The sequence below is a fragment of the Hemitrygon akajei genome, chromosome 8, assembly GCF_048418815.1.
Source record: "Hemitrygon akajei chromosome 8, sHemAka1.3, whole genome shotgun sequence".
NCBI lineage: Eukaryota > Metazoa > Chordata > Chondrichthyes > Myliobatiformes > Dasyatidae > Hemitrygon > Hemitrygon akajei.
In genome coordinates this window covers 38,638,030-38,658,137 of record NC_133131.1, presented here as the reverse complement: position 1 = coordinate 38,658,137, position 20,108 = coordinate 38,638,030, and the positions used below count along the sequence as shown (strand labels likewise).

Sequence of the window (20,108 nt, the reverse complement as noted above, 5' to 3'; positions counted from 1 at the left end):
GTCTCTATGCAGTTTGAGAGCAGCCTCATTTCCAAATGGACACGGTGGAATTTCTAGAGTGTATCGTATCAAAGTATAACAAAAATAGTAAATATTGATTATGTTTTAAATGTTAATTTTTAATCCTAATAATCTCTCACATTCCCAAAGATATATAATTATTTTTGTCAAATCCCTGGTATTTTGCTGCAAATTTCTCGTTGAATAAACTGAAAACTTCTTTTGGGGGGAGATTAAAGCCGTGAGCAGCTGATGAGAAGCAGGAAGCCCCAGGTTTAATTACTAATCTGTGCTGTCAGTTGTGGGCAGCAGGTGTGAGAATAGGGCGAGGACTGCAGTTGGCTTTAGTGCTCCTGAAGAGCGCGGAGCAACCGGTCGCTGCTGCAGGTCACTTGACTCCTCCCCCACTCCCCCCCCCCCCCCCCCGAAGAGGTGCGACTGTTTGTGTGGACCAGTGTGATGTCCCTTGTGTCATGCTGTCGGGGATAAGCGGTCGTAAGGAGTGACTGTCCAGCTGAGCATGTGGGAGGGGGTGACAGTGTTCTGGTTATAAGTACCTGTAACCTACAGAGAGTACCACAGTTACTGCAGTGGACAGAAAGATAGCAAAAATATTCATTAAACTAGTCTGAGAACTTTTATGATTTCCCGACCAAGGCTTGTTTGGTTCTCCAGCCCAGCTGACATCCACCCCAAAGCAGAATGTTCAATTTTAAAATGTTTCTTTCCCCTACATTCAATACTTTCCATATAAACACTTCATTCTTCCAACAAAAATATTTCCAACTTGCGTTTGCATTTCAGCACAAGGGACTTTTTATACTTTTCAGTTTTAAAAAGTATTTAACCCTGTCAGGGAAGAAGGTGAAACTAGGTTGCAGTTGTTAATGTATCAGGTACACTATGCTGACCCCGAGGTATCGTGATAAGAGTTATTGACCAGTTTAAAGTGTTTTTGCAGTCTTTGAGCTATAACAGTTATGCAGTCCCACTTTACGTGAGCAGAGTTCTGTTACTGCTGAAATTCCCTTGTACATAGGTGTTTTAATTTTTTTACCCCCGATGTTACAATGATAGTTCGACTTTAGGGGATGGGTTCCCAAAACTTTCCTGTTTTGGGGGAACGTCTCCCATTCCCTGATTTCCCCACCCCCAAATTCTGGAATGGGCCTTTTATGGCAAATAACATTACTGGGCCATCTAGCCTGGGTGGGGAGGAGTTTCAAGTGTGCCTTCTCTGAGCTGACGAGTGATTTAAAACACAGTAGTATCAGTGTAGCAAAGTTGAGCCCTCGCTGGCCAGAGGGAGGCTAGATAAAACACACGAGCCACCCAGTTGCTGGGAGTATCATCAGATAAGGAACGGATGGTTCAGTCACGTTACCCTTCACAGTCGAATTCCTTGCTGTCTAACCTTAAGTGTGGCTAATTGAACAAAATAATGTGGTAGAGCTAAACTCACTATCAGAACTGAAGAGAAATGAAGCTGAGGAAATGGTTAGAAAATCGCTTTAGAAGGATGTCAAAGTTATCGCCCAATTTTGTAAACGTTCGTTACTTTTCTTAAAAAGAAATGCAAATGTCCCTCTCACAGCTTGCCATCATCCCAGGGCAGTAACTTTGGGCATTTGAGCAACTTATTAATTTCAGCTGTTGCGAGTAAAGGATTACCATGAAGCCGTCGCCCTGTCAGCGAGGGGTTAATGACGCGGTGAGTGCTCACACTCTGCTCAGGTTGCTGCACGGCCCTTCTCGAGGGCAGCGATCAGCGGCCAACGAGTGAGGTGCTAGAGCGGCTGGGGAGTTCAGCAAAGATCCTGTCTTCCAGTGAGGGGCGAGGTGGGGAAGATGGTGCCGCTTATAATGGGCGATGCTCTCCACTCATCTGGAGTCTTTACAGGGAGCTGGAATTATCCAACCCTAATCTCCAACCCCCTAAGTTTCCTATTGTGCAATATAATACCTCAAGAAGGAAATGAGAAGGGTGGGAACCCCTCTCCTTTACCTCTAATCTTTGTGTTGGTGTCTCGGTGTAACTTGTGTTTTCTTCTGTATATATGCTTTGTGCATTAGTTGTAATTTTTTCCGTGTGGTGGTGCTTTTGCATTCCTGCCCGCCCCACCCCTCCCCGTGTTGTTAAAGAGGAACGGAGCTGCGGGCGGCTGTGTCAGTGCATCTTACCGTCAGAGTCACACTGAGCTACATAGCTCCCTGCTGCTGGGTGGGACTTCCTGCCAGCAAAGCTCCTAACATGAGATGCTGCTGCATTCAGATAGGGTGCTGAGGAGGGTCTGTGGGTATCACAGTTTGCCAGTATTTTAATGTTTTACCTTCTCAATGTCAAAATTAAGTGGAGCACGCACCAGATCTAGCAGCAACCGTAGTTCGTATAAACCCTTCCCACCAGCTCTAGAAGGTCTCGGGGTTTTTTCCCCTTCAGAATCTTCCCACCCTCTGTGAAAGTTCCCCGCTGTTGTAATGTCTCACTCAGCCACTTCTATTTATCAGGTCTGTGAAACAGCACAGCAATTTAACATTGGCCCTTTAAACAGCCCAGCACTTCAATATCGTCATGTTTAACAGCCCACAACATCAACAATGCACCCCGTTAAACACCCCTGACAAAAGAAAATTGCTTTTTTAAACAAACCAGCTCTTGTCCAAAAAGCTGTCAATTTCACTTGTGATTCATATTTTTGAATGGCCTTCTCCTGTTTTGGAGATTAGATCATTTGCTGTTAAATGGTATCTTAACAGAGATTCTCCGGTGACCAATACGATATTGAGATCCTTTTGGCCTAAAGGGGATAGGTCTGGCAACACAATAATGCAACATGATTTGGCACTCCCATAACTTTAAACATCTGATGTAACGTGTAACTATTGCGATCTGCTGGTCTACTTGCGTTTCAGTTTTGAATGAGTTGGCAAGTAGTATTTCTGAATAAAGGCTCTCGGAGTCTGTTCGCTCAATGAAATGGCAATGAATGAAGAGGTCTGGTGATGGAACACCAGAATTACCATCAGCGTTTTGCCGCCAAGGTGCAAGAAATAAGCCCAGGTTGCCTCTTCTGCTTAATGATCAGTTCCACATCAGGGAAGCTGCTTTCTAGTGCTAGGGTGGGTCATCTCGACTGAAAAATAGAACCAAAACTTCCGGTGTCACGGTGCCATAGCAAGTAGAGTTGCTGCCTCATGGCTCCCATGACATGGGTTCAGTCCTGACCTGTGGAGACTCCACATTCTCCCTCGGACTGAATGAGTTCCCCAGGTACCTTTGATTTTCAAAATACGTGGAGGTTGGTAGGTGAGTCGGCCTTAGTGGTACTGAGTGATGGAATACAGGGGTTGTTGAGAGTGTGGGGACAGGAGCATGGGATCAGTGTAAAGCAAGTGCTTGGTAGTCAGTATGGACTGAGTGGGCCAAAGGGCCTCTTTTTCTGCTGTATCTCCCTGTGACTGTGTCTAAACTTAAGAGACACTACCATGCAGAAAGTCTGGCACGCTTTAGAACATCTTGTGCAAGTGGCAATTAACACTAAGATGGCGATTAATTTAAAATCTGAGGGTGAGATTCCTTTCTTTGTTAATTAAAGTATTAAGACATCTGGGGCATGGTCAGCCGTGGCAGTGTTCGGGATGAGTAAGAGCAGTGACTTTAGGAACTGAAAGCTTCCTCCAGGGAAGAGAAATGGTGATCAGCTGCAAAGATTCTGGAAGTAAATAATCTATTGGCAGTATATTGTTCAGGCAACAAGTGGTGGTCCGTTGAACAAAGTAGCAGAATACTGTATGTCTGAACCTAATGAGTCAGCACCTTAAGGCTAAAGGGGAACAAATTGGTCAAGGGAATGAATCCTGGGTTTGGAAATTTTCTTTTTAAAGTTTCCAGAAAAGTATATACAAACGTTTGTACGTTATGACATATTTTTGGAAGCTTTTTATTTCTGAGTTTAGTTCCTTCACCACCTTAAGGCACCTGACACGGTTGTTATGGACCAGGTTGGTGATGGGAAGGGGAAGCCAGTGCTGGAACATGAAGTGTGCTCGCAGTGTTTAAATTTCAACACTTCTCTGAAAGATTGTCACCAAGGCTCTTACTTCTTTCTAAAATACAAAGTGCATTCATTTTCACCTGCTTCCCAAGGATTTATACAGGAGCACTGTCTCCAGTAGAAAGCCTCCTCATTTAATTGACAGCTGCTATTCTTTTACTTTGGACTAATTATTTTGCCTAAAGTTTTATTCAGAGGTACGGCGCAGAACGAGCCTCACTGCCCAGCAACCCACCCATTTAACCCTCGCCTAATCACAGGACAATTTCCAATGACCAATTAGCCTACCAACCGGTATGTTTTTGGAGTGTGGGAGGAAACCAGAGCACCCGGAGGAAACCCACGCAGTCACGGGGAGAAGGTACTAACTCCTTACAGACAGTGCCGGGATTGTACTCTGAACTCCGAACTCGATGACCCGAGCTGTGATAGTGTTGAGCTAACCGCTACACTACTGTTTTCTAAAGTGGTCCAGAGGTTGGGCTTTTCACCAGCCGTAGAACGGGAAATCATAGCTGCTATTCTCAGAGTTAACCTGGCGTATTTGGCAGCGTGCTTGATTTTAGTTCAGATGGTCTAGTTTTAAATCCCATTCTAAGACCTGAATGTATATCTGAGCTGACATTTTTGAGCTGCTTTGGGGTAATTCTCCCGTATCTGGTGCAGCTTTTCAATTGAGATGTTAAATATATTAAAATATGGCAACATGGAAAAGTAATTATCACCCAGATTTCTGAATGTTTGTTACCCTTCTTTAAAAACATGTAAAATCTCCCCTGTTTGGAAAGCATTGAAATAACTAATTCCCTGATTGGGTCTGAATCACGCGAAGGCCAACTCACACAAAACGGGACCTAGTCAAGGAATAGCCAATAGCCGTAACAAAAATAACCCCCCCCCCCCACCCCACCCAACAAGTCAGTGCCCTTGCAGTGTGTGCTGAAGGTAGAACCCAGGCCCCATTTAACACTCCACCCATGGGGCCAAGGGTGTGTGTATTCAGGGAGGGCAGATAAGGACAGTAGGAGATTGAATGGGTGAGTGAGCTTCGATGTGGGTTTGTGACCGTCGCCACTGTATTTTCCTGCATTTCCATGTTCCTGCTCACTGTATGTGTTAGCCTCCAATGGAGGCCCTGCAAATGGATTGTATTGCCTGCAGTTCACTTCTCTTCATCCTCTCAATGATTGTAGATTTATTAATTTATGGTAAGACAAACAATAGAATATCATTTTTTGTATATGTTTATGATAGTTTAAATGCAAATATATATTTTTTGGGTTTTTTTTTTGTAAATTGTGTCTGCCTTTTATTTCTGCATCATGCTCTCCAGACCCCAAGTGAGAGACAGGCTTCAAATGAAACAAATTCACTGCAGCTGAGATAAGATGGGAAAGGCGGCACTTTGAGTAAATATTTAGACAGGCAAATCCATCACTCAGAAGATGTTCCACTTCTGCAGAGCACATTTCACATCAGGATATCTTTCACAGAGGAAATCCCTGCTGAACAAAAAGAATCGTGCATGCATTCTTGTGCCCATTAGTTTGGGAGTAAAGCCTATTCTAGAGGCGGGATCAAGCACTTCCCACGAACGCATTCACTCTAGAGTGAAGCTGTCCCTGCAAACAGAAGTACCCACTTGTAAAGTGATATTTCTCCATCACACCAGCTTCCTGCAACTGCTCTGTTTAATCCAATTATTCCAAACTAAGGCCCCCCCCCCCCCCCCATGCCCACAGAATAATGATTCTGCCACATACCAAAGTGAACCTTGGAATGGGCAAATGCCTGCTTCTTCTTAAGGGTGCCTTTGGGATGGGAAACCATGCATTTAGCCTCTGGGTAAATTAATCCACCAACAGAAAAGCATAGAACAGTAGAGCACAATAGAGGCCCTTCGGCCCACAATGTTGGACCGACCTGTATAAGCCTACTTCACAGTCAATCTAACCCTTCCCTCCTACACAAGCTCGTAGCCCTCCAACTATCTTCCACGATGCACTTCATCCTTAGCTTTGCCTTTAAACCAGTCAGCACTTTAAAAAGATACACTTGTCCACTTTCAAAAAATGTATGTTATTAGTAGGGCAAGGTGAACCAGAGGAAGCTTGGCTATAAGTAACCATAAGCATGTTGCCCAGGAGGGAGGAGCCCTTGCCTTGCCACTTACTGAATGATATTAATATACCACCTTACTGACTATGCTCACTTGCAAATTCATACCCAGGAAAGCAAAGCAGACCATGGCTGCCGTCTGTAGTTCAGACACTCTGTTTCTCTGAGGGGTTCCTAAAATAGATGGCGGTGCTCTTGTGTCCATCATGACGTCTTTCAGAGACGTAAAATACTATTCATTCACCCAAACAGCTTCTGTTCTCTGGCATAACGGGCGGAGGTTGATCTAACACCTTGTAAAAAGTGGTCAGAGTTCTGGGAGGAGATGGCTAAGTGAAGATTGCGGTGCAGGATGCCAGAGATCTGAGGCAGCCACGCTGCCTGCAGGCTGGGGAGGTGAGGCACACCACACCTGACATGGAGATGATGGATTGAGGTGTGTGACTGGAAGGGAGTCCAGAAGAAAGGCTAGATCATCTGGGCACTGAAAGCAGTTAGGGGCACATTGGGAAAAACCACCAGCGACATTATCAATCTCTCGAGAAGGAGAAGACAAATGAGTCTGAACAATCACAGTTGCCGTTCAGGAGTACCCTTCAAGGTGGGTGTCCATGTAATGTCCTTGCCATGATCCCCCACTCCCAGCCAGTCAGTCACATTCACAGAGACTACAAATGACATTAAGGGATGATATAGGGCTAATTCGTCCTTGGGGACATTTCTATGAATGGTACCTTGGCCAAGGACCATTCTCCAGCGAGAGGATTAGAGAGTAAGTGATCAGCATAAACTGAACCCACATGCACAGGTCTTCGCCATTTTGCCATGTATGACAGTCATAGCTGATCGTTTTCTCTCCTTGGCACAGCTCCTTACTGCCATTCCTCCTCTCCTGATGTGACCTGGTGATGTCCAGAGAAGGAAGTTAAGGTCCCTAGCCTTTACCAGCGTCTGCTTCCATTCAAATGTGTGTGGGTCTGAGTGTCTTCCACAGTGTACATACATCGGTTTAGAAGTCAGGAATCTAGTACCACACAAGAACACTGCTGCAAATGCATAGAATGAGTTTTGACTGTTAATTGGCAACGCGTGATATAGTTTATTCTAACTCAGGAGTTACAGGACTGTCACTAACACACAGGCTTGTGATGTTTGAATGTCAATATGGACTTAGTGAGGACTTTTGACTTTTGACTTTTGCCGCAGAAAATGAAAAATAGTTAAAGTTCTTCATTCTGCTTCTTAGACTGAATTAAATCTTTTTAAGCGAGCAAAATAATATAATGCAGCGTCAGGAATTATGTATTGAAAGTTTCAATACTGATTGTGTGTGTGTGTGTGTGTGTGTGTGTGTGTGTGTGTGTGTGTGTGTGTGTGTGTGTGTGTGTGTGTGTGTGTGTGTGTGTGTGTGTGTGTGTGTGTGTGTGTGTGTGTGTGTGTGTGTGTGTGTGTGTGTGTGTGTGTGTGTGTGTGTGTGTGTGTGTGTAATGATTAAGTATTCTTGTTCATTTAAATAATTACAGGTTATATGTAGAAATATATTAATTGCACACATTATCACACTACCACATGATATGTGCATGCCTCGCTTAAACTCGAAATTACACCGTAATCTCAGGTTCCCATGTCTTTGTCTGAATTAATTTAATGTTTTGAAGTTACAAAATGTAACAAATCAGAAGACCAGTGTCAAGATATTCTATTATATCAAACTGTTTATTGGTTTTGTCATAGGCATCCGTACATAGCGTATAAATGCAATGAAAATGAACTTTATGCAGTACACTACAAGACAAAATCAGAATATGGTTTAATATCACCGGCATCTGTCGTGAAATTTGCTAACTTAGCAGCAGCAGTACAATGCAATACATGATAAATATAGAAAAGAAGAAGTAAGCAATTACATGTATATTAAATATTTAAATTAAAAATAGTGCAAAAACAGAAATTTTAAAAAATGCTATGTAGTGTTCATGGGTTCAATGTCCATTTAGTAGTCGGATGGCAAAAGGGAAGAATCCGTTCCTGAATCGCTTCAGGATTCTGTACCTCCTTACTGAAGGCATCAGTGAGAAAAGGGCACACCCTGGGTGATGGGGGTCATTAATAATGGATGTCGTCTTCTGAGGCATTGCTCTTTGAAGATGTCTTGGAGGCTAGTACCAAAGATGGAGCTGACTAATTTCACAACTTTCTGTAGCTTATTTCGATTCTGTGCAGTAACCCTCCAATACCAGACGGTGATGCAGCCTGTCAGAATGCTCTCCACAGTACATCTGTAGAAGTTTTCGAGTGTTTTAGGTGACAAACCAAATCTCCTCAAACTCTTAATGAAATATAGCCGCTGTCTTGCCTTCTTTATAACTGCATCAATATGTTGGGACCAGATTAGATCCTCAGAGATCTTGACACTCAGGAACTTGAAATTGCTCATTCTCTCCACTTCTGATCCCACCATGTTCCCTCATCCTATCCTTTCTGAAGTTCACATTCAGCTCTTTGGTCTTACTGATGTTGAGTGCAAAATTATTACTGCGACACCATCCACTAGTTGGTATATCTCACTCCTGTGCGCCCTCTGGTCTCCATCTGAGATTCTACCAACAATGGTTGTATCACCAGCAAATTTATAGGTACCATTTGAGCAATACCTAGCCACACAGACGGGGGTGTAGAGAGAGTACAGCAGGCGGAGGGGAGCTAACAACACATCCCCGTGGTGCCCCAATGTTGATCATCAGTGAGGAGGAGATATTATTACCAATCCACACAGACGGGGGTGTAGAGAGAGTACAGCAGGCGGAGGGGAGCTAACAACACATCCCCGTGGTGCCCCAATGTTGATCATCAGTGAGGAGGAGATATTATTACCAATCCACACAGACGGGGGTGTAGAGAGAGTACAGCAGGCGGAGGGGAGCTAACAACACATCCCTGTGGTGCCCCAATGTTGATCATCAGTGAGGAGGAGATATTATTACCAATCCACACAGATGGTCATCTTCTGGTTAGTAAGTCAAGGACGCAATTGCGGAGGGAGGTACAGAGGCCCAGGTTCTGCAACTTATCGATCAGAATTGTAGGAATGATGGTGTTAAACACCGAGCTATAGTCTATTACAGCATCCTGACATAGGTGCTTGTAAGGCGAGGATAAACATAAGTTAGCATAAACTGAAATTATACGTAATGTAGATGTTTGCAAAATAAACAATACAATCAACATTACAACATTAGTGCAAAGAGAAAGAGAGAGAAGAATATTGTCCAAGCTAGTGTTGAGGATTTTTTCCAGGTGGGAATATTTGAGGAAGAGTGTGATAATAAGCATAATTAGACAGCTGAAAGGGGATTTTAAAGCAGTCCATTTCAGTCGGAAGAATGAGGGGCCACCAATTCTGTGGAAAATACAAGATTCTGAAGCAGCAAGCAGATCCAAGAGCAAAAGATGCATAAATCGGGCACGGGTTCAGAAAAAAAGCAAAGCTCTGGAATAAATACAAGAAATAGAGAAGTGATGAGAAAAGTTAAATTTCAGATCGCATTTTGAATAATGTCAACAATGCTGAAAGGAATCATGAGAGGCTGGGCAAATCTGGGCTCTTTTTTTTTGAAGCGGCTGAGCCTGAGGGGAGATCTGCTAGAGCGTTATAAGATTATGAGACCATAAGACAAAGGAGCAGAAGTCGGCCATTCAGCCCATCAAGTCTGCTATCTATGAGAGACATAGATAGAGTGGACAGAGTATCTGTTTCCCGGGGTAGAAATGTTCTAATATCGGAGGGCATGCACTGAAGGTGAGAGGGGGGTAGATGCAAGGGGTATTTTTTTTTGCTCGGAGAGTGATGGATGCCTGCAATGCTGTGTTTGGTTTGGTGGTAGAGGCAAATACATTAGAAGATTTTAAGGGACTTTTAGATAGGCACATGGTTGTGAGGAAGATGGAGGGACGTGGACGTAGGGGGGTATAGTTTCTGGAGGGTTTTGATTTACCTTTTAGCTGGTTTGGCACAGCGTTGTGCGCCAAAGAGCCCGTCCCTGTGCTGTACTGTTGGATGTTCGATGCAGAAGAAGCACAGAGAGATCTACGGGGGCGCCGCGGTAGCAGAGTGGTCAGTGCGACATTGTTACAGCTCAGGGCATTGGCGTTCAATCCCAACACCCTTCGTAAGGAGCTTGTACATCCTCCCCATGAATGCATCGTGCTCCAGTTTCCTCCCACACCTCCTAATGGGTTAATTGGTCATTGCACATTTCCCTGTGATTAGGCTAGTGGGTTGCTGGGCAGTGTGGCTGTTTGGACCGACGGGTCCTATTCCACACTTTATCTCTAAATAAATAAAGGGCAATGCTTCTGTCCAGTGGTTAAGCATCTCAGTACGGACTGCAGAAAGGAGGAGGCGCAGGGGCATGTTGCAAGGCATCCCTGGTAGTGAACGGGCTTTCACTTGGAAAACATGAAAAATATCGTGAGCAAACAGAATTGAGGCATTAATGTGCAATGGGAACCAGTAAATGCAATAGGGAATTCAACAGAAACTCGTTTTTTTTACTTTGGCAATGGGAGCCGGATGCTGCGAGGGAAATGGCATAGACGTAACCGTGATTTCATCCAGCTTATCTTTGTGAGTAGCGAGCTGTCCTGCTGCACAGTTCTTCAACCATTGGCAAACCCCGTGCCAGCCACTGAAACCGTAATAAAAATAACTTTGTGTATGAATATCTCTATATGGCCTTCACAAATTTCAAATATAATGATCTAATTTTCACACTAATACATTATAAAACAAATATGTTACATTTATCACATTCTTAAAAACGACTTTAAAATAAGAGTGGATGAATATAAGAAAATCGGATCTGTGTTATACCACCCTCCCAAGCTATCAAATATTTATTCACTTCCACTTTAAATAGATCAAATGATCCAGCTTCTACCACCCAGCAGAGCAGAGAATTCCAGAGATTCATCACCTTCTGCGGGAAGAAATTCCTATGTACCACAGTTTTATATGACCAGCCCCCTATCTTGACCCCTCATTCAAGACTTTACTGCTAATGAAATATGTCAACATCTATCCCGTCAAGGACCCTATATAGAACACAGTACAGCCTCGGTCCACAATGTTGTGATGAACCAGCAAAAAGGTAAATTTAAAAACCCAAAAACTAATCCCTCCAACCTAAACAATGCGTCTGCATCCCTTCCATTTTTCTCATATTCATGTGCCTATCCAAACGTCCCTCAAAAGCCTCTAATGTATTTGCCTCTACCACCATATCAGGCAGCACATTCCGGGCATCCACCACTCTTTGAATGAAGAACATTATTCCTCGCATCCCCTTTGAACCTACCCCCACTCAACTTCAATGCATCCCCTCTGGTATTAGATATTTCTACTCTGGGAGAAAGATACTCCCTGTCTAGTCTACCTATTCTTCTCATCATCTTATAAGCCTCTATCAGATCTCCCCTCAGCCTCTGCCGCTCCAGAGAAAACAACCCAAGTTTGCCCTGCCTCTCGTGATAGCACATGCCCCCTAAACCAGGCTGAATCCAGGTAAACCTCTCCTGCACCCTCTCTGAATGAGGTGGTCAGGTGGGCGTTCTGTTAGTTTTTGTGCGAGGGAGAGGTTGGGGGTTTGGAGTTCGCAAGTTTTGTTTTGTTTTCGTGTGGGTGGAGGGGACGTCAACGACTTCCATGGTTTCTCTGTGTTTAACTGCTAGCTGGGGAAGATGGAACTCGGAGCTGTATTCTGCTTTGACGATAAAATGAACCTTTGAACCCTTGAAGGCATATAGAGCCAATTTAGTTTTGTCTTTCTTGGAGGAACAATATTCTCACCCTGGTAATTAGCCTTGTGAATCTCCTGAAGATTGTCTCCAGCGTTACTAAATCTTTTTTTGCATTCAGCATTCTGGATGAGAGCTCACCAACAGCATGTACGAGAGCATTGAAGACCTCCCTATTTTTAAAGTCCAACCCCTTCCCAATGACAGCCAAAATGCTGTTGTCCTCTTAGCTGCTCATTGGACCTGCCAGCCTGCTTTTTGTAATAAGCATTCTAACACTTGAGTTTTAAAATAATTTAATCAGAAAACATTAAAAACACTTAGTATGAACTAAACTGTTACACACGTTAATAGTTATTTTTCTTAGTATAAATTATTTGTACCCTGCTTTAATGCACCTTCTAGCCAAGTGAAGTTTGTTTGATCCACATTTGGTTAATCTACTCCTGCAAACACACTGTTTATTTTACTTATTTAGAAAGAATAAATGGATAGTCATAACCCACCATAGCAAATTGTGACACTGAATTCAATTAACAGCTAACAGCTGAGCTACAGTAAGGAGGCAGGTTAGGGTGTCACATGTCTCTGTGACGTTCCCCTTGGGGACGGTTGGTCACTGAAAAGCCCCACGTGACCATTGTTGGTTGTGAGAGGCATTGGCTCATCCATTCACAGGAAGAGTCCACTTTCTCGGGGGGAAGAAGGTGGGGGCAGGGGAAGTGTGGTCACTGAAGGGGACTGAAGCTAAAGCAAAAGAAAAGGGGTAAAGAAAATGGCATCTTGTTGTTCGGGTTGCCGAAAAACTCTCACCGATGATCTCAGCACACTAATATGTGGACTGGAAGAGTAAAAATGGAAATTTTGGGGAAAACTTTCATTAAAAAGATCATTGCAGCTCTATTTTATTTCCTCTTGTTTTCAGGCAAGCTCATTATTATCTGCCTATCCCCAGGCATTATCCCTCAAGGTTTTGATGTGCAAATTCAGGCGCTGAAGTAGCTTCTACTGAGGACTAACAACAGGCGGACCAAAATGAGGCCTGCTTCAACTGAGCCCTTTCCTTTTCTCTGTCTCCTACCCTAAGGCTTGCTCTCTCCCTCACCACTGGCCCTTTTACTCCGTCTGGTTTCATTAAAGCACTGGGTCATAGCAATTAGACTGGAAAGGTCTCTGTTAATAGGAGCAAGCAAGAATAACAATAAGTTTAATTTTTTAAAGCTTAGTGAAAATGAGGCTAAGGGATAAAAACAGTTCTATTGGCTTTGATGATTGCTAAACTGGCGTGGATTTCTGTTTCAAATAATTAATTAAATACACATATCACCCATGTACTTCCAATACATTCATCTTCATCATGTAAACGTATATTGAGGAGATTTGGTGTGTCACTAAAAACACTCACAGATTTCTACTGATGTACTGTGGAGAGCATTCTGACCATTTGGTATGGGTTGGGGGGCGGCTACCGTACGGGATGGAAGTAAGCTGCAGAGAGTTGTAAAATTAGTCAGCTCCATCATAGGCACTAGCCTCCATAGTATCCAGGATATCTTCAGGGAGCAGTGCCTTAGAAAAGTGGCGTCCATCATTAAAGACCCCCACCACCCAGGACGCGACCTCTTCTCATTGTAACTGCCGGGAAGGAGGTACAGGAGCCTGAAGACACACGCTCAGTGATTCAGGAACAGCTTCTTCCCCTCTGCCATCAGATTTCTGAATGGACATCGAACCCATGAACACCGCCTCAGCACTTCCTTATTTCCTATTTTTTTTGCACTATTTATTTATCTAATTAATACATATACTTAATATAATTCACAGTTTTTTCTCTATTATCATGTATTGCATTGTCTCAAAGTTAATAAATTTCATGACATAAGCCGGTGATATCAAATCTGATTCTGATTCCACTTCATGTGTTAAAAATTGACACCTCCTCAGTATGTACAACAATATTCAGGAACTGATCTGCACATTGATAAAGCAGATGTATCCATAATGCATGTCTTTAACACATGCATCCTCATTATAAACAAAATGTACTTCATCCAATATACATTCTTTAAATCACACCTTCAAAATATATTTGTTCAATACAAACATCTTGAATGCACATATCAAATGCATTTCTCAGTATACTGTATATATCTTCAATAAGCATATTTCAAAATAAATATCTTCAATACACACCTTCGAAGCATCATCATCATCATTATGTGACAAGTCATATGAAGTGGGTGAGCATGATCCCATGACCATGATTGCTCTTGGCAAATTTTTCTGCAGAATTGGTTCGCCATTGCCTTCTTCTGGACAGTGTCTTTACAAGACGGGTGACCCTAGCCATTATCAAAACTCTTCAGAGATTGTCTGCCTGGTGTCAGAACCAACACTTGTGATATGCACCAGCTGCTCGTATGACCAGCCACCTCCTGCTCCCATAGCTTCACGGGATCTTGATCAGGGGGTGAAGCAGGTGCTACACCTTGCTTGAGGGTGACCTGCAGGCTAGCAGAGGGAAGGAACCCCTCACACCTCCTTTGATAGAGAAGTATCTCCACCTCGCCACTCCCTTCAAAGTATGTATCTTCAAAATACTTATATCTTTCATACACACATCTTCAATGCATACATTTTCTTTATACACATCATCAAAAAAGATAACTTCAATAAGTCTCTTTTCAATATGCATAGCTTCAGTAGGCATATCTTCAAGACACACATTGCAATTATGACATTTTCGATGAATACACATCATCAATACACATATTATTAATACATGCATGTACTTCTACCTGCATAGCTAGTACATATATTTTCAAAATTCACTGTGAATCCACACATCTTCAATATGCATTGCTTCAGTATGCTCTTCTCAGAGTGTATCATCAATACACAATACCTTGATAAAAGCAAGATCATTCCTTCACAGAAAAAGGAAAAATCTTTATCAAGGGATTAATATCCCTATCAGGTCTCTGGGTTTCAGGATGGATATTTTCTCAAAGTATTGATGATATATACTACCATATGATGCAGGAGACGACCATTTGGCTTTTCAATATCCAGCAGGTTGTAATGAGCTCCTCATATGATAAGCTTTTAATTCTTGGTCATCCGTGTGAAACTCCTCTGGAACCTCTCCAGGACCAGCACATCTCTCTTTAGATATAGGACCTAAAATGCTCATAAAATTCCAAATGTGGTTTGACCTATTTGTTATACAGCAAACAGCATACATCTTTGCTTTCCTGTTCTAGCCCTCTCAAAATTATTTTTTGTTTCAACCTGACTGACTCATCCTGCAAGTTGACGGAATCCTTAACTAAGAGTCACAAGTCCTTCTGCATTCTCTTTTCTGAAGTTTCTCTCCATTTAGAAAATGGTCTACACAATATTTCTTCCTGCCAAAGAGCACAACCCCACACTTGCCTAGACTGTATTCTATCTGCGACTCCCAACCGGACCAAATTGATGTCTTGAAACCATCTGCAAACTTGGCCACAGTGCCATCAGTCCAGATGATTAATGCATAAAGTGAAAAGGTGTGGTCCCAACACTGACCCATGTGGAACTCTATTATTCACCATCAGCTATCCGGAAAAGGACACTTTACCCCCACCCTCTGACTTCTGCCAGTCAGCCACCTTTCTACCCATGCTAGTATATTGCTTCTACCACTGTGGGCTCTCAACATTTTTAGCATTATCATGCTTAACACCTTCTTAAATCAAGTGAATGACAACTACCGACTCTCCTGTCTAACCTACTTGTTGAATCCTTAAAAATGTCAACAGATCTGTCGGGCAAGCTCTCCATGCTGGCTTCATCCTTTTCTATTATGTACTCCCAGGTACCCTGAAATTCTGTCTTTAATAATGAGCTTTGAAATCTTATCAACCATTATGTTCAGGCTAACTGGTCTATAATTTACTGCCTTTTGCCTCCCTCCCTGCTTAAGCAGCAGTATCACATTTTAAATTTTCCAGTCCTCTGGGACCCTCCCTGACGGCAGAGATTCTTGAAAGATCATTACTGATACCTCCACTAACTTATTAACTGCTTGTCTCACAAATCTGGGGTGTAATGCATCTTGTTCAGGTGATTTATCATGCTCAGCGCACATACTATGAAGAAAACCTGATCAAATGATCTCCCTTCATCATTTTAACTATTGACTTGTCCGCAAACATTTGAAAACGTTGAATTCTTTGATAAAATACTATCTTTTTAAAAGAAATGCCAGGTTCACTGATTTCAAATTCCAATTACGGATTGTGCTGAGCTGGCTGATCTGTCCAAAGCAAGGGAACATTTGCTAATGGTGAATATCAGTCCGTTTCGAACTACTCATTGTTATCCAGTCACCCCGAATGTATTCACTTTCCCACATTAAGAATAACAACTTGAGTGAGGTACTAAAAGGGTGGACCGTGTTGCAAGAGTCTGCTTCTTCAGAGAAAAGTAGGAAAACAGGGGAAAGGAGGGGACTCGGAACAATTACAAGAGAGAGGGCAGGGGAACTGCATCCAATTGATGGAGACAGATGATTGATCTCTAGCTTGAAGTTGGTGAAGTAATGCCAACTGCTTAATCGTGCAGCAGGCTTGTCACAGGCTGCTAGTTCTCCATTACCCTGAATTTAACAACCTTGAAGTCCGTGCAGTCAACGCTTTTGTACAAACACAATGAACTGTTACAAGGCTGAAGCATTGCCAAACTTCTGAAAACACTGTTCTGCTCCAGTCAGCTCTGCAAAAGCATGGTCCATATCTGACAGACACAGGATTTTACTTCAACAAAGAGCTCTAGACGATTCTCTTTTCTCCCACGCCTTTAGTCAGAATCTTTTTTTCCCCTACTTGGAAAGCAAAACCTGGGAATGATCATTTTGATTCTGGTTCTCTTGTTGATGAACGCAGGCAGTTAAATTGCTTAAGAACATTTATTTAAAGCATTAACTCAGCTGAAAAAGACATATATTGCAAAAAAATATATAAATTAATTACATGAGAAGTATTAATAGAAATATTCTTTCTTTCTTTTTAAATCTTTTTATTAATTTTAAGAAAAACATTAGTGAAATATGAATACAAAACATTTGAGAGTACATAATTAATAGTTTAAATAGACAATCAGATACGTAATAATCAATATATAAGGCCTCCCAAACTCATAGTATTAATGTAAAAGAATCGAAAAAGAGAAAAAAGAAACCCCAACAAAAACCAAAAGAAAACTTAAAAAAAAACTAACCAACATGGGCAATTGCATAATGTTAAATACATACAGTAGTGCCGATAACTCCGAACCTCCATCCAAATAATTAAGGATAATAACAGTAAGGTTTAGGATCAGACCATTTAACTCATATGAAAATGTTGAATAAATGGTCTCCAAGTTTCCTCAAATTTAACTGAAGAATCAAAAACCACACTTCTAATTTTTTCTAAACTCAGACAAGAAATAGTTTGAGAAAACCACTGAAATACAGTTGGAGGGTTAATTTCTTTCCAATAGAAATATTAATGAAATATTCAATTTATGTAGGAATATATGTTTAAATATATTTATTTTTAGTAATAAATTCAAATGGATTGTTAGAAATCTGAATAAAATACATTTACTTTGAACTTTGAACTATAAAATCAAGAAGTTTCTGCCTCCCAAACTCAGAATGTTAATTGGGTAGCATTTGTAGCACCTGTGTCTCATCATGTCCAGGGTGAATCTCAGCCCTTTATGTCTGTGTTCATTTCTGAAGAAACAATTTGATTTTGTGCTTCTGTGTGGTTGTCACACTTTCAAATATGATTATTTAAACTACAGATTTATTGCCAGCAATATAATAAATCTATATGTGTCTTTTAATGTTTGATTTGAAGATCTCCACCCCTCTCGAACACTTGAACTTAAATTTTCCTGGAGCTGGTTCTGTGAAAATGCAGTGGAACATACACAATGTGCCTATATCCCAGGATGTTTCAGTACCAATCAGCTGGTTACCCAGAGGAAAGTTTCTCATTAGCCTCTAGACTTTCAACTCAATGTCTTTTATTCAATTACTTTTGAGAACCAAGGAAGTGAAACTTTCAAAGCAAGATGAGATAAAATGATATAGATTATTAAAAATTGCTAACTCCATGTCGAGTTAAGAATAACGCTGCTTCAGTTCAAAAACTTCAATGGATCATTTTGCGTTTGTAAGCTTCAGAGAAAGCGAGTGATCAAAGAAAAGAAATGATTAGTTTAAAGAGGGAAAAGGAAGCAGTTAAGGCAGGCTATGACAAGCAAAATTTTGAAGTGAGATCTAATGATTTTTTTTTAAATGAGTGTGATTATGTACGTAGTGGGCATTAGACAATTGTGTGTAGTTCATTTGTGCAGGCCAGCCACTGGGCACTCCACAGTGATACTGAGTTTCTCTCCCACTACAATTGACTTCATTATTGCCATTTTTGTGCAAACATATTGACTGCAAGCTGTATAGGTCTTGGACACAGTGCAGGCTTTTCCTGTTGAATTTTGACGTCACATAATAGTCTTACTTAGCTGCCAGTTGGAAGCAAAAGTATAGGGAGGTATGACAGGAGGGATGTGTTGAAATTCTGAGATTTCTTTTCCCCAACTGTTGCAGAAATGTTTTGGAGTAGGGACCAAATTTCTTGAGATTTAACTTTGAATGAACTGATCCTATCTTACAAACCAGTCCTATAGATAGGTTACCAAGGCAAGACTGCCACTCCTGATCAAGGAATTCCTGCTACAATCTCAGTGTTGTGAAAAGGCAAGTTAAGGCTGAACAATGATCCCTTCAGTGCTAGAACTCCTTGGCATGCAGGTATAGGCTCACACATAAAGAGTAGCTCGGGGCGGAAATGTGTTTGTGGAACTGAGCTTCATTGACAACAGAATAAATGGAATTATTCTGGCACCTATAAGGCCATTCATGAATAGATTGGTCTTATGTCTGCCAACACAGACAAAGCTCCATTGCAGAGCTAGTGCAGTGGAACTAGTAGCTCAGTTACAGACCATTCAGGAAATGTCAGCGAGGAGATGTAATAGAAAGATAGACATCCCCGTTGGGAAAGGTTGGGACTTTGGGACAAGTGGACAAGGGAGAAGATGCAGAGAGGCCATGACACTTTTCCAGGGAGTATCCAAATATATTCCCATGGCAACGGAAGGCACAGCTCCAGATGGCGGGGTACTGAAGATCAGAGAGGCCCAAGAAGCCAGACCCATGGAAATGCTACATTGCCGAGGGCACTTCAGACAAATTTCAAGCAAAAGCCACAGACTTTTAGAGGGGAATGGAGTAAAATGGGATGAATGAGTCAGGAAAGCAATAAATAGAAATAAAACCCCACTGGATTTATCTGCATCTTCTGAGAGCAAATGAGTGGACTAACACACACAAGCTGTTGTGATTGTTCAGTTGATATACATTGAACTTTGAATCAGTTTATAGAGCCCCCGAATAAGTCTTAATCCTATCCGGTCATAACATATTCAAGTAAGTCAGAACTGAGATAAATTCCTCAGACCTACTGTCTCCCACCAAATGTATTTCTGAAGTTTTACAAATTCAGCCTTTCAAGAGGCAGGAGCCATCGTCCCAACCCTCAGACTTCAGTGAGATTTATTAATGAAGACAAGCCGTGATACCAGTTCTACCTGCTCCCATTCACATCCTGCTCGGGACAGGACAGCAGGCAGTCTGTGGTTAGTCTCCAGACCTGACTAATGGCATTTTTGTTAGCATATACACTGAGAAATCATCTGTGCTGTTCATTAACGCTTTAAAGCCAGAAACAGCAGTACCCTGGCAGGGACTTGCAGAAGGAATCAGGAGAGGTGTGGAGATCAGTCAGGGGGTTTCTCGCATTCTGGAAGATTCCGCACCGTCGTCACTCAACCCTCCAGGGAATCAGTCTTTTCAGAAAGGGAATTTATTTCTATTTCCAATTTTTCCTCCCCTCCAGGTAAGAGATCAACTGTCCCAGTGATTTCCATCCTCCCCAAGTGGGTCAGAGCAGTATTGGGTTCATTACCATCCTTCACCCCTGCTGGGGTACAGCCCCACTGGATCAGAACTCTTCATTCACCCTTCCGCTAAGACAAGCCCCTACT

General features: G+C 42.1%; 1 protein-coding gene across 2 annotated transcripts in view; it reads left to right on the top strand.

The window, feature by feature from the left end:
* The window catches only part of LOC140731813 (frizzled-9), a 262,750-nt gene that overhangs the window by 3,491 nt on the left and 239,151 nt on the right, over nt 1-20,108 (top strand). The window contains exon 2 of one of the 2 annotated variants that reach the window (XM_073053646.1): nt 12,895-14,640. The exons of the other annotated variant lie outside the window; for it this stretch is intronic. The gene's annotated coding sequence lies outside the window, so the exon portion shown is untranslated. Of the gene's footprint in view, nt 1-12,894; nt 14,641-20,108 lie in introns of those variants that run through there. 2 annotated transcript variants of the gene reach the window in all.